Below are 16,328 nucleotides of genomic sequence, written 5' to 3'. Positions count from 1 at the left end.
CTGCTTATTCTGCCTGTGCCTTTGATTATGATTCTCCTTTTGCACTAACTGTGAGTATAGTCCACATGTTTATTCTGCTGATTCTCCTTCTGTTAAATTGTGACGTGTTTTGTTTGTTTCGTAATTTTCAGTATTTTCTTTTTCCATGTCTACCAATTTTGATTTTGTGAATACTGCTTATTCTGCCTGTGCCTTTGATTATGATTCTCCTTCTGCATCTAACTCTGAGTACAGTCCTTATGTTTATTCTGCTGATTTTTATGCTGAGAACACTATGGCTCATTCCCCAACTTCTGAGAGTGCTCCTTGGGAGCCGGTTCCACTTGATGAGGAGGATGTTCGTTGTGTTTTCAACACTGGACTGATAAATTTGCTGCTTGAGTTTCATGGTTTTGTAAGTGAATGCCCACATAAACATTTGGAGAAGTTCTATCTCATTTGCTCTGCAATGAAACCTCCAGATCTCCCCGGATGATCACATTTTTGTAAGAGCATTTTCACACTCATTACAAGGAGCAACGAAGGATTGGTGTTATTGTCTACCTCTAGGATCCGTCACCAGTTGGGAAGATCTTGAGCATCAGTTTCTAAACAAATTCTTCTCTCTACAGTATGGTCACAACAACGATCCTTGATGGAATGATCCTAACCTGGGATGGCATAGTACTCCACAACATCAATATCAAGAACCACCACTCCAGAATACTTGTATGTCTCCACCAATCCAGGAGCTACAGCAGCTACAGTCTTATGAGCCTACCGAAATAGCTCCTCAGCCTTCTACTTCTGAGCTTACATTACAGGAGTTATTGGAGCAGATGACCATGTAAAATCTTCAGTTCAAGCAAGCGAACATGGAGTTTCAGCAGGAAACACAAGCTCACATTCAGAGTTTGACTGATCAGATGGGGCAGATGGCCACTCAACTCACTGAGGAACAGTCTCAAGAATTAGAGGTATCTCCATTTCAGACTGTTAAGATTCCTGATGATGTTAGTGTCATCCACATAGGATATGGGGAGTAGAGTCACGAGCTTACTATTGTGCCACCTACTTTCCCACCTTCCTATGACCCTACTCTTGCACCTGAAGAGACTGTTGAAAATTTTGAGGACCAGGCAAGAATAAGCAGTACTTTTGAGCCAGGTAGACCACCTTCATCTTCCCACACTCTAGCAACCTTCAGGGAAGTAGAGGTAAACATACCTCAATTTGATTATGTTGATGATTATGCTATTGAGGGGTATGTTATTGATAATTATATTGATGATGAGCATCCTTTTCATTTCCACTCTTTGCATGATGAGAAACAACTTTTGCCATCATATCTGAACACTTCTTATCCATGCATTGAACATGAATTTGAGTCTGTGGTTGATATTGTTTCTGAAATTGAAATTGATTCATGTTCTGAGAGTATATCTAAGGTTCAGTCTGATAAATTGGAATTGGGTGTTATACCCCTGCATGTAATTTCTGTAGAGCCACATTGCACTAACCATGTTGTAGGAGGTACACATGAATTTAATCAACAAACACCCACTATTAAAGACAAGGGTGCGAGCCTTCAAAACGGTTTCAACATCAATAGGCACTTGCTGAACCCGATCATCAACAATTTTTGCTGCTTAGATCTAGTTGTGGAAGACATTTCCCTGCTCGATCAAATTTGGAGGATGAAGCAATTCGTCCTCAAAACTTCCTTGGTGGATACTATGGTGGAAAACATCTCCCTGATAGTCCAAAATTAGCAACTGCCACCATGACTAGAGGAGTTTTCTTTTCCCTTCTCCCCTTTTCCCTACTTTTATTGCACTTGTCCATGATGTGTTCACTGTTCTGATTTCTGATCTTATGCTTATGACACATTGACGACATTGTGTAGTTTAAGTATGGTCTATTGGGGGAGATTTTTATTTTTCTTTGTCAGTTTTTTTTGTTTTCCTGGTTAAATTTTTTCTTTTCTAGGTTATTTTTGTCGTGTCTTATGTACAGTTTGCATGTTTCTCTTGATTTCTAGACTTTGTTTAGGTTGTAGACTTGACCTTCACTTCATTGATACTTGACTTGAAATCCTTGCTTTTCTCTGCTTGGAAGATGATTATGATGTTTAAGAGGTTGATTTGATTGTGACAAATATCCTGTGTGAGAATTTGAGCCACTTGATGTTCTTTCTTGTGTGTGATATGTCTCTTGATTGCTTGCGCATATGCCTTGGCTTGACTCTTGTTGATAATTCTTGATTGATATGCATGTTTGGAAGTGATAAAGGCATTTTTGTTCTTGAGCCTCTCTAGCCAAATAAGCTTACCTTGTTCTAATCCTTTTGATAACCCATTTTGAGCCTACACTTTCCTCATTTCTTTGTTTTGAAGCTCATACACTAGCCCTAAATGAAAGACCATTATTACCTTAACCTTAGGGAATTTTGGAGCTTTGTAAGTGTTTTGGGAACAAGTGTGGTCTCCTTAGGGATTCTGATGAATTGGCTAGTCGGTTCCTCTTCTTATTTTATTTCATAAATATGTTGTGTATCTTGTCTTTTACAGTTGTGTCCTAAATAGAGAGAAAAGAAAAGAAACAAGATGAAAAAAAAATACAGAAAAATGAGAAAAAAAAATAAAAAAAAATTGTGAATAATGGAGTCAAGAAGAGGATTGAATTAGAGGTTTTGGGTGTGAGTTGACTATGTCTACACTTGTTCCCCATTGCTCCTCTATTTCTTTTGGTTTGTAGCTTCTCATCCATATTTATCCTCCCTTGTCCTTGCCCCATTACGTCCATGAAAAGACGTTTTGATTTGAACATGCATATGTTTTGAGTGTTGATATTAGAGGTTTGCCAAGTCTGTTGTTGTTTGCTTTCTTGAGTGCATTGAGTTGAAATTCTTTACCTTAGACACTTGAGAGAAACACTGATAGTGCATCTGTGAGGTTTTGTTGCTTTTGATTCACCTCTCAAGCTGATTGATCATTTTGCCATGCTTGGAAGTGCTTGGAGAATTTCACGAGTATCTACTTTCTTTGATTCTGTGTTGGATATTGTCTACATCTTTTCTTTGTCCAGATTTCTTAAGAACTGTTTAATTTTGTTTGTTTCCTTGTTTATCTTTGTTTCTTGTGTGCTGAGTTTGTGTCACTTCCCTGATGTCCTTTGAATTATTCCTTGATTTGCGTCTTGATTTTGCCCAGGAGTGCAAAAGACTAAGTGTGGTCTATTTTGATGAGTCAATATTTTCTTGGCTTCACTTAGTTTATTGTACCGGATTTAATTCGGGAAATGTGCTTAATTGTCCAATATTTTCCCATTTTTGCTAATTGTGCTAAATTTGATCAGAAATTCTTATTTTAATTAATTTGAATTATTTGAGCTTATTATTTGCATTATTGATTGTAGGGAAATTGTTGGATAATATTTGGGACATTTTGGAGGTCAAAAGAAAATGCCACATCAAATATACTTTAAACTAAAATGAGTGAGGAGGTATGGATTTAAATTATGGGAGTGCACATGGAGATGGGCTTGGTTGGAGAAGCTAAGAAAGGGTGCAAACGGAAGACAGCCCGCATCAAAGATCCACCTGCCTCAAATGTCTTGCTTGGACCTGCCTAGTCCTCTTTTCTCTAAGACGTAGCAAGGTCAGGATGCGGTGTAGGTGTAGGTGCAAGTGTAGGAAGTGGAACTATGGGTAGAACAATCTGCTTCCCAGATCTTAGGGTGATGACACTAACATTCTTCGGATTCTGCATAGTCTAGAATGGTAATTTATCAGAATTCTAAAATTGTGCCTGATTAAGTTGTGTAGCCATCTGTCCCATCTGATTGGTCAAACTCTGGATGGAAGCTCTTGTCTCCTGTTGAAACTACATGTTTTGAATTGTCATCTGCCTCACTCACTCCTCCAATGTATGCTTAGAAGAAATGGAAGGTCGAGTAGTTGGCTAGGCAGGTATATTTTGCTACTGTTATTGCCTCTTATATTATTGAACAAGTGGAGGCACACAAGGTCTACTAGGTTCTGTAGCATTCTGATTCTAGAATGGTGGTGGCTGCTATTGCTGCTGTTGTTGCTACTGTGGATCATTGGACCATCTTAGATGCAGGTACAGGTCTCTCATTGCTAGCTAGTTGTGCCACCAAATTTACAAAAGCATCAAGATTGCTTTCTAATTTCTTATCTACAAATGATGAAGAATGAGTAACAACATCATGAACTCATCTTACCACAATAGCGTCATTTCTCGCACTAAACTGCTGGGAGTTGGAAGTCATCTTCTTAATCAAATGCCTGGCTTCAGCAAGCATCATGTCACCAAGCATTCCACCATTGGCAACATCAATCATACTCTTCTCCATATTATCCAGACCTTCATAAAAGTATTAGAGAAGGAGTTGCTTAGATATCTGATGGTGTGGGCAGCTTGTACGTAACTTCTTATATCTCTCCCAGTACTCTTAAGCTTTCATCACCAAGCTTCCTGATTCTAGATATGTCTTTCCATATGGCTGTGGTCCTTGATGCTAGGAACAATTTCTCCAAAAATAATCTCTTAAGATCATCCCAACTGGTGATGGATCTAGGTGCAAGGTAATAGGCCAATCTTTTGCAACGCCTTATAGTGAATGAGGGAACGCCTTCAAGAAGATGTGATCTTCAAGGACATCTAAAGGTTGTGTGGGCATTCACTTGCAACGCCATGAAACTTTGGCAACAAATGGATCAGTCCAGTTTTGAGAAAATATGGCACATCCTCATCAAGATATTGGATGCATAGGCTTTCATATGTGAAATCAGGTGCAACCATCTCCCTAAGAGTCCTCTCGCGAGGTGGAGGTTGAGTCATATTGTTCTCGTTGTGAAAATATGCAGATGCAGATGTAGATGTAGATGAAGATGCAAAATCATGTACAATATGCACAAAATATGAAGCAGTAGACACAGAAGCAGAAGTAGAATGTTGAGACTCTAAAGGTACTGACTGGAATGAGATAGACTCTAAAGACAAGTTCCCTGAATGCCTGATGAATCAATATTTTCTCAACTTTACTTAGCTTATTATACTAGATTTAATTAAGGAATTGTGCTTGAGAAGTTGAGAAATCTAGTACAATAAGCTAAGTGAAGTTGAGAAAATATTGATTCATCAATAGCTTATTTGCAAAGTCAGAGTAAACTGTGCATGCAGCAGATATGACTTTTCTTATCACTTTTGTTGTTTTTGACCGTTGTGCATTTAATATCATTTAATGCTTGCTAAAAACAACAAAGTGCTTTTGATTTCCTACCGTTAGGTATCATTTTACAATTAAGTTTTTTTCTTTGAGGATACCAAGCATAAATATTTACTTCATCATAAGATGAGGTACTTGTTGAGCTCATGACATCGTTTAGTCAAGTAAACGCTTCTTTAGATTTTGTCTCTTTTTAGATAGATAGCGTTTATCTTTCTTAAGCTTTCTTAAATATTTTAATAATTAAGTCTTTTAATATATTTTGTCAAAGACATTGTCTCAACCTATTTTGTTTTCGAGTGAAGCTGAATACCTATTGCAGGTATTGTTAACTCATTGGCAAGTGTACTAAATCGTATCAAGTAATATAAAATGGTAAGACCAAGTATCGATTCCCAAGAGACTCGTGTTACTAAACAATCGTGTAATACCTTAACCAATTAAGACATAAGAATGATTCCAATGATTAAGGGTAAAATGCAATAAAAGTAAACCTAAACATGAATGTAAAATCTTGATCTTTTGGATTAAAAGCATGAATGAATGAATGATATTGATGATATGAGATGATGATGTTGTTGGGGTTAGACTTCACCTACTTCACTTTCATGCATATTAGAACTCATCTTCTTCATTGGAATGTTAATGTCACTTACGAAATTAATTAGAACCCGACCTCGGCTTAAAAAGCCTAGCCTTAATTATTAGACCTCAATCCCTTGAATCCCTAATAATCAATTTCGCATTAAGAAAAAAGCTTAAGCCAACCAAACGTACTATCCCTATCCCTAGGCAATATTCCCTTTGGGTGAAATCCTCTAGATCATGATTCATAAGATATTTCCCAATACTCAAACAAATCAAACATCAAGTCATGAATGGCCAAAACATGACAAGAATTAAGAATAAGAGAATATCACTAACATTCAATGAAAGAAGCATAAAATATTTATTTAAAACATGTTCAAACACATGAAAGTTTAGAGGTTACATCATCCCCAACAACAAATGAGTTTAGTTCTCCATTGTCATGGAGAACCTTGGTGTACAATGGAAGAATGAATGAATGGAAACCCTAGAAAGTGAGAAGGAAAGCTCCTGCATGCATAATCTCCCTCCAAAGGGTCGAAAATTATGTTTCTGTACTTCAGCCGTCCAAAAGATGTGAACCTTAGGGCATAGAGGTCCTTAAATAGATCAAAAACAAAGTCCAAGGCCCAACATGCTAGCGCTCAATGCCCCTACTTAGGGCAACGAGGCGAGCTTGCGAGAGGAGTGGCGCTCAAGGCCCTGAAAGGGGCAACTAGGCGTCCTACGATACATGGAGTCTGGTGCTCAGCACCCCTCAGAGGGCAAGTAGGCGCTGGTTCGAGCTACCTGGCATTGAGGACCCTAGAAAAGGGCAACCAGGCGTGGTTGTGTGAGCTCCTACGCTCAGGGCCTCAGAAAAGGGCAACCAGGCGTCCTGCGACCTTCTATAACCTTCTCTTTTGGTGCTTTTTCTTTCCTTCCTTGGTTCCAACTCCTTGATACTTCAACTCCTCTTCCAATTCATTCCAATAACCTACAAAATCAAGGGAATTTAGTGATAAGATCATCAAGTATAACCTCAACTCTCTTATTCCTAGAAATAAACTAAAAACAAGAGTTTAAGTAAGATTCAAAGTTAAAAAGGGTTAATCTAGTATCAAAATTGAATCACAGATAATGGTAAATTCAATCGTTATCACAACCCTAAACTTGAAACTTTGCTTGTCCTCAAGCAAACTATATCTTGGCTTAAACAAAATAGCCATACTACAATGGTCTAAAACACTAAAAAAAACATTCTCTTCTAAGACAAGTAAATAACTCATGTCTGCCCATCGTAGAAAGATCATTCAAGATATATTGAAGTCTTAGCCAATCAAGCTTCAACTATGGTGCTCACGTAATAAAGAATACACAACCAATGCAAAAGCCTTATGAGTGATCAATAGCAAAGCAAAATGTTATCCTATAGTCCATGGAACAATTCCTCACCAAAGAAAGTGTTTCACTCAAGCTCAAAGGTGTATAGTGAGGTGTCTCTTTCACTCTATCATCACAATGTCACACAATTCAACTTTACCTTTCATTTAACAACATCAAACACATTCACAAGTAAGTTATCATCACAAGGACTTTTTGAGGCTTGTATTGTGGTTGGGCTAAGAAGAAAACTGGTTTTTCTGGACACCAAAGTTCCTTGAGTTAAGAGAGTGAACAATTTACTTCATAATTTAACATTAATCTTTCTTTCTACTTTACTTGAGAAACCACTTCTCAACTTAATCCCAACTTTTATTCATTAAGCTCATCTTCTCTTCTACTTTCTTACTTTGCTTTTCGCTTTCTTTGCTCAATGCTCTTTTTCTTTTTCTTTAAACTTTTTCCAACAACCCCAAACTTGAACCATTCTCTTGTACCATACATGCATACTCTACTCAAATCAAGGCAAGGATTTCAAGGATTTTTCACATTAAGCTTAATGTTCAAAGGATAAAACAAAGTTTTAAAATTTTTGGGTTAAAATTTTGGCATTGGCTTTCAAGGGATAAGAACAGACGACCTTGATCATTTGTAACAAGAAAGAAAATAGTTCAATAGAAAAACTCAGGAAAAATCAACTATGATTCCAAATCAATAGCATTCAACAACAATAAACTCTGGAGCCCAACATCTCATAGGTTAACTCAAGGTTCCATAATTTGATAAACATCATGCCAAGCACATTAATCACAATTGAAACCATGCATCTGTCTTAAACAACTATGAGCAACCACCATCTTGCTTAAAAGCTAAACCAATCAATATCTCAACATCACTTTCACAACAATAAAGCAAACACAAGACAATATTACTTCTCACACACAATTTATCACTTCACACCAAACCATTGCAGCAAACTATCCATTTAACCAAGTACATAGGTCAAACTATAATTAAAAAAAAATAAACAAAGTTTAAAAATGCATAAAAATAAAGAAAAAGAAACATCCTGATCTAGCAGCATCCATCAGTAGATGTTGTCATCTACATTCAAATCATCCTCTGCTGTCATCGGAATCTTCCTCTTCATCCTCATCCTCATCCTCATCATGCTCATCGTCCTCTTCCTCACCCTCGTCCTCAGAAGGGTTCTGACTCGGTCATGAGTCGTCCCACCTGATCAGCTGGTGCTGAGCGCCTCTCAGCAGAGGGCCCTCAGCGTTTAAACTTTCTAATTCTCCAACTCAAGCTTTCACATTTTACATTTGACTCTTAAAACTTTATGCAGCATATCACAAACATTCACCCAAACCAGAACATACCATTGCATACTAAATCACACTAGACATATCAAACACAAATAATTAACATTAAAAAGAAGGGTTTAGAAAACTGGGTTGCCTCTCAGTAAGCGCTCGTTTAACGTCATTAGCTTGATACCAATATGCTCAATTTGGATTCTTGATATTAGCGTGCTTCTTTCTTTCATCACACCAACATAATTTCAACAGCTTCCTAGTCACCAACTTGACTATTCTACAATAAGGAGCCTCAATCTCAAGAACTCCCTTTACTTTAATATCCTTGATAACCCATACCCTATTCTTGAATTTCACTGGTTTGCCAGGTTTAGGTTCATTATTTTCCAGCACCGATTCTTGGTGCACTTGTTTCTCTTTATTATCTTCATCCTCTTCCTTTACTTTTGGGGAAAAACAATTATGGCTCCTCTTGACCAAATTGACAGCTTGATCAGGTAAACTAGTCACTAATAGAATTCATCTCTTGTTTTAGGACTAGTCTTTTTTACTTGAATTGGCTGCACATCATTGATGACATTAAAAGTCACCTCTTCATCTTGATCTTTCAATGTTAAAACTCCATCATCTACATGAATTACAACCTTGGTTGTCTTCATGAATGGTCTTCCAAGAATGAGAGGGATCTCTATTTCTTCCCCATCTCCATCACTACAAAATCCACTAGGAATTTGAGTTTATCAATCTGGATCACAACATTTTCCACTACACCAAAAGGATTATTAATGGACCTGTCTGCCATTTGCAAGATCATTCTTGTAGGTTTGACCTCAAGACCACCAATCTCCTTGAGCATGCATTAGATTGATGCTAGCCCCTAAATCAACTAGAACCTTTCCTATATCATGATTCCCAATGGTGCAAGACTTATGACCACTCCTAGTATCAACCCTAGACAATTGTCTAGAATATTTAACTCTCCTGAGCTAAATAATACAAGTGTTTTAATTCTCTTCAGAATATCCAAACACAATCAGTTTTGGTTTACAAGTATAGATTCTAATAACTCTTAGTGAGATGATATATCACTAGTACAAAAACAGTATATAATGTCACGCGTTCAACTTCCTACCACTGAATAGCCAACGTTAAAAATGATCGGTGGCGTTTTCGTAAATAAATGCAATTAGTAAACGTCGTTTAGAATTGTAATTCGACGTAAAAGGATATAAAACGTCGAATGCCCCAGCATTAGACGTTAAAAGGTTAGTGAGTTCAATAAAAAATTGAGCGGGAGATTGAAAATTCATTCACTTTATCTTAGCGCACGAGATCCTCTTCTCTTCTTAAACTTTTCTCGAACAAAGTTTGACGACCATCACATGTAATCTTTCTTTCATTTGATACAAGTTCATGATAATTAACCACTTTATGTATGATTTTCGTTTGTTGAGACCGATTATTTTCGCGCTCTTGTCCTTCATAGGTGCATTATGCTTTCTCTGTCACTGACGTCACTTTATTCCAATGAACCCACCTTTTGAAGGTTAGTTTTCGTTTTCGTTTTGAAGAACTTATTTGTTGAACTTGTTTGTTGTTTTTTTTTGTTGAACTTGTTTATTGTTGTTTGGTTGAACTTGTTTGTTGTTGTTGTTTGATTGAACTTGTTTGTTGTTGGTTTTGTTGTTTGTTTTTGATACTATACTACACGTTCATAGTTCTTGTTTTATAAAATACCAAAAACTAAAATTTGTTGTTTGTCTACTTTTAAGGTATCCTAGAGTTGTAAAAAAAGATCACAATTAATTATAAAAAAACAAAAAAAAATTATTAATGTTGTATATTGAAAAAATTCGACGTTAATTTAACATCGATTTTTTAAATTCGACGTCAATTTAACGTCTCCTGATATGACGTCGTTCACAAATTCACCGTTAAAAGCCCAAAATGTTCGACGTTGTATGCGATTTTTGTTCTAGTAAATACAATACAATGAAATCTGGGAACTTGTGAAGTTCATTCTTTTGTTTTATGAACAGACTCAGAGGATGTAAGCTTATAGAGAACATAACAACATAACGATATAATTATGGCAAAAGTTATTGTATTCTCCTGTGCGACTTCTCCTTTTATTGTTTTCTTCGATATATGACCATTACTCAGAATGAGTTGACCTTCTAAAAGTAGATGGCTTCTTGTACGAAGATATGTACTTTTCTACGCCTTAGGGAGAGTATCATTACTTTCATAGTTAGAGCTTGTACGATTATTGTAGGATATAAAGCTTTAGGAAACATTCCACTAATGTCTTTCTATTTCACGACATATTTCTGATCGACGTGCAATGCTTTTAAGTAGATATTGGTATTATCAATATCTACATAGATAAAGAGAGAAATAGTATAGTAGATAAGGTACACTAAATACATATATTTAATAATTTATACGTTGATAGAATGTTTAAGCATGTTTCATAAAATAAGTATTTTAGCGTAAGTATGAACTTTTTCAATGTAATGACAATTGATAAGATATATAGCGTTTACTATTTTTTTACCTTAGACATTTATAAATGAGAAGTCATGGTTTATTTTATAAATATTTAATAAGAATGCAATTATCCAGATGTTATATATTTCGTGATATTTCCTATTTGTTAAACTTTTAAATATGATATGCTAAACCGTCTATCTCTTTAAACAATCTTGTTTTAATATTATCTATTTGGCCGGTATGGTTCTTTTCCGATCATATCGAATACATGTATCGACATGTATTCAAACAATGCGGTGCATATATTGACATCACAGAGGGTGTCACGTGATTACATATTTTATGAAATATAATGATAAAAAAATAGTGGTGGTTAGATAATTAGAGAATACAATAAATGACATTAGTCAACTGGGAAATGAAGTTGAATATAAATCCAGGACCGTGGAAACAAAATTCATTCTCATTAATTGCTTAACCGTTTTTATTCCAGTGTTTTATTTATTTATCCAAAAACAAATTCACCGTACCAAACGATAAGCTCCAATAGAAACATAACTTCTAGTCAACAACATCGTCATATATTCCACATAAAGTGATGTTTTCTGATGTTTTTTAGCTCAGTTTTTTGGATGAATAATAATAACATGAGAGTAACGTTTTCTTCTCATTAAAATAACACGTTTGACATCGCTTTTAGTAAGAAAATGGTCCCCTTAACATTCATCCATTTTCTGAACATGTTATCGAGCGCATGAATAAAAGAAGGTATAAATAACAAGGATATGTAACAAAATATAAAAACTTATATTTCATAAAGTTAAATTTATTTTTAAACAATTTTTTAATATAACGAGGTAAATAACCACATTAAATAAATTTTAATCCAAATAATTTTCTAAAATAATTAAAAATTCAGAGCTACACGACTTATTTAATTTATTTCTAATCTTTCAAACATTTCAATTTTAGAAAGCACACAACTTTGGGATTTTCTTACTCAGATCATGTGATTAGTAAAATGAGCTATAAATTCTAATATCATATTAAATTACAGCATAAAAGTAATTAATATTAGATAATATTGTACAACAAATAAAGAAATAGCCCCCAATACTAGTAATTATAAAAGTATCAATTTTAGTCCTAGTATACTTATATCAGATCAGAGAAGCATTGCCGTACCAAAACAAACTTTGTTATTAAGGCCAAATACTTAACTGAATTGAAAAGAAAAAAAATATTTTTTATAAAAGAGCACACGATATAATCTCTGCATTTAAATATAAATAAAAAAGTAATATATATAAGATAAATTTAAATATGAATAAGTTTTAATTTTCAAAAATTTATTTAAAAAAAAAATCTTTAACTTTAAATATAAACATTATTTCAAATATCACAATTTGAAGATAATTTCAAAGCAATCAGAAATTAAATTTTAATTATTTTTTAGTGGATATGAACAAAGCTAATTTTTATTTTTTAATTTATTATGGAGACACTATTGTTTAAATAATCATTGCTACATAAATAAGATCACAAGTTAATTTATAAATCATGTTAGTGTAATGTAATTTTCTAAAAGCATCGAATTCACTGTTACCGGGTCATAGTAAGGAAAAATGGTGTTGTAGAATCTTAGATAATGTTTGATGTAATTATGAAAAGTTTTGTTTAACAAATATATATATATATATATATATATATATATATATATATCATTAGTAATAAAGTGTATGATGTAATTAAATAAAGATAAATTATTAAAATTAACGTATGAGTAACATATTATACGTAAACAAACACGTAACCATGAGATTAATCGAGTTTTGATTGACGGACCAAGTTGGGGAAGGCATCAGAATTGTCGACTACTACTTCTCGAAACAGAGCACTACATATTTTGTGCCAAAACAGGAAAAATATGACAATTTTCCTCCGTCCACTCCTAGACAGTTAGGCTTAAATTCAAAAGAATAGATAAGAGAGACTACACAGCGAATAAACAGAGCAGCTAAAAAACCGAAAATCAAACAAAGAAACCCGTGCCAAAATCCCTCAACAGAAAACCTGAGAGGGCTCATAACACAGCCAAATTGAGAGTACAAGGAAAACCTAAAACAGTTGTAATTAAGTTACATTATAAAGAAAAAGGAAAAAACAAAAACTTAAGCAACAAAGTATGTTGTTTGTCTTTATTTAAAACGAGGTTCAGATAATCACCACAATTGGATATTATGACCGTAATTATATTACATTCAACTTCGATGAAAGAGACTCTGAATTCGAAAGCTTGAATGCCATAATATTAACAATATCTAGCATATGTGGTAAAAATACATCATATCATTCAGACGGAACACTCAATTTCAATTAAAAATTAGAACAAAGACACTTCAACATTGCACTTAAAGTTTGTCAAACGCATAAAAAACAGAAACAGATAAAAAAATCATATCAGTAATCCCACAGAAAACTCTTAAAGCTAGTGACAAGCCCAGTCTCTGCCACTACAATATCATCGTCGGCATGAGAAGCATCGTACGTGGTTTGCAACCAAGGTATCGGCGGCTGATACATCCACGTGTCCTGCGAGTCTGCGAACACAAACTCCTTTCCCAACTCGTAACTCGTTTCCAACCTCGGCAACTCGATGATCTGGCTCAGTTCCTCCGACTCAGCTGACAAGTCCGAAGTTGAAACCGACGAGGATAACGACGAGGAGGAGGAAGTGGTTGACACCAACGATGATGTTGATGATGATAATGACGTGGACGAAGGACGGAAGTCTGTGTGAGCCGCTTTGGCCGCTGCGGCTTGCACGTCGCGAGGGGCCAACGACACGGGACGCGGAAGCGAGGCGGCGAGTTCGGGGAAGTTGAGGATGGCGCTGTTCCCCTTTATGCTCAGTGCTGCAACGTCATGCGCCCTCGCCGCCATTTCCGGCGTGGGGAATGTCCCCAGCCATATTCTCGATTTCTTCCGCGGCTCTCGGATTTCCGACACCCATTTTCCCCAGTTCCTCATGCGCACACCTCGGTACACCGGGTGCTTGTTCGAGTCCCGGTTGCGCTTCTCCGGTTTGGACTCTGACGGGGGCGCCTCCTCCGATGGTGATAACGGCGAGGTCGACCTGCTCTCCTTCCCAGAATTATCATTGCGTGCAGAAACTCTCATTGTAAGAGGTTTTAGCGCGTACTGGACTGTCAAAAAACTAAGCTGATTCCAGATTTGTCCCTTTCCAGTGTTCCAATTACAAAGAAAATAAAAAAAAAAAATTTGAATTCAAGTTCAACACAAAAAAAACACACACTTGCAGATGTAGTTTAGAACTATGTTCAAAATCCTTACATATGTAGAAAAGTAAGATATGAAAGATTGAGTTAACCAACAAGTGTAGATGGGTCTAAGATCTCTTAATGAACTAAACCTTAGATAAGCACCTGGAACTATAATCTCTCACAATGTAGCAAAGTAAAGTTTGAATTTCTATCAGGTGAAGTGTTGGGGGTTATTAAATAAGATTACTTGTGGGAAGAAAAGATTGAGGTAAGACAAGACGTGAGAGAAGTCTTCTGTTGAGTTTGGAAGGGAGAAAATTGATGAGGCATGGTGTTTAATTTTGAGAGTCACTTCTGAATGAGTCATATAACACTTATAAAGGTTGACAGAGGGTCCACAAGAAATGGGTCTCTCTGCCTGGCCCGGTGGATACAAATACACGATGGGTCACCCTTTCTTTGTGCCACGAACAATTGCTTTTGGTTTTGCACTCTCTGCACTGTGCGCTTCACTTCTACAACCTAATCTATCTTCAACCTGCCTCGGTTTCACCCACGTTGCACTGTTCATTTATCCCTTATCCGTGTATTCCTTCAAGATATCACACAGCTTTTCAGCCCAATTATGCACACCACTTTCTTACCCCCTTCACTATCTCCAATTTGCCCTTACCCCTACTCTGATCTACCCTTTTGTACGCATATGGTGGTGTTCGCGTGTGTAACTTATTCCATGCATCATACATAGCAAGGTTGGTTGGTGGATTTATGGGTGCAAGTGGTGACGCAACGTGATCCCACTAATTAATGCATAATTAGGCTATCATTAATGCTTTTCTTTTTATATTGGCACCTGATGCATTAAGTCTTCCTTGTGACTCTTTTGATTACGTGTTAAGAGGGTACCACAGGGCTTTGTCATCGCCAAGAATTTATATATAGAGAAAGCTCTAAATTCTGTGAAAGTGATTGAACTTGCTAACTGACTGTCAATCCATTATCATCATATGTGTGTTCGTATTTGGCTGTGGCCGATCAATTGAACTGGTGAGAAATAATTCATTTGTTGATCAGCAGCGGTTGTGCTGAATAATTTGGTATACACAACCTGTTTAGTTCGGTAAATTAACAAGGTACCAATCATATCCTGTTTCTGGGCTGGAGATTGATTATTCAGCGAAGCAAGGCATGTGAGTGCCTTTAAATCTTTATTGTAAGAAAGCCAGCAATGTTTAGGTTTCAGGATCCTTCTTTGATTCCTTCCCTTTCGCAATATATATTATTTTCTATTCCTAGCTGGTGCAATACTCCCTTGGTTTGTTTTTTCTTCAATTTAAGCCTCTCAAGTGTCTCGAATAGTCAGCTAGTTATTTGTATCAAAATCTTCCATGTAGTAATTGTCTTCGCAATGTCGTAGTTGTATTATATTCAGATCAATATCACACCATATGGGTCCAGTGTTACGTTTGTCTCACACGTATGGCACACCATAGGTGGTTTCAGTTGTGCACATGTGTGAACAGCCATTTAATTCTCATAAATAGACTAAGCCCATACATCATCTATGAGGCATTTGCTTTCTGCACTCTTTGTTTTCTATCTCAGTCCATGTCTCCTAGTGAATGATGAAATACCTTGAGTTTTATTCTAGAGGGTAAACCTTAGCTTATGCCTCCACTAACTAAAAATTAGCTGTGAAGAAAAGGAAAAACTCAATAAAAAAGGATCGAATTGTCTTCTTAATAATTCCTTGTTACAACTTTTTACAAATAGCATCTAATGTACCTACCTACTTATATTTATCTATATATTTAAATTCCTAAATAATATAAGTATTACATACAATTTTATTAAGAATTTGTAAATTTGAGTTACATATAGATTTTTTTTTAACGAGAAAAACAAATCTTACTGATTTTTCGTATGTAAATTTCATATGTATATTTAGCATGTGAAAAACATGATCCTTAGATAATGGTATAAAATAAAATAAAATTTACATACGAATTTAGAAATAATTAAATATTTTAAATTAAAACCAAGGGTTATT

The 16,328-nt window shown here is 35.7% G+C and overlaps 1 pseudogene; it reads right to left on the bottom strand.

The window, feature by feature from the left end:
• Positions 1 to 13,346: 13,346 nt before the first annotated feature.
• Positions 13,347 to 14,815, bottom strand: LOC124837793 (ethylene-responsive transcription factor TINY pseudogene; annotated as a pseudogene).
• Between the last annotated feature and the right edge of the window lie 1,513 nt (positions 14,816 to 16,328).

Source organism: Vigna umbellata, chromosome 1 (genome assembly GCF_029865625.1).
Source record: "Vigna umbellata cultivar VRB3 chromosome 1, Vumbellata_1.0, whole genome shotgun sequence".
Classification (NCBI taxonomy): domain Eukaryota; kingdom Viridiplantae; phylum Streptophyta; class Magnoliopsida; order Fabales; family Fabaceae; genus Vigna; species Vigna umbellata.
Note: the sequence above shows the minus strand (reverse complement) of the source record. Positions and strands in the feature narration are given on the sequence as shown.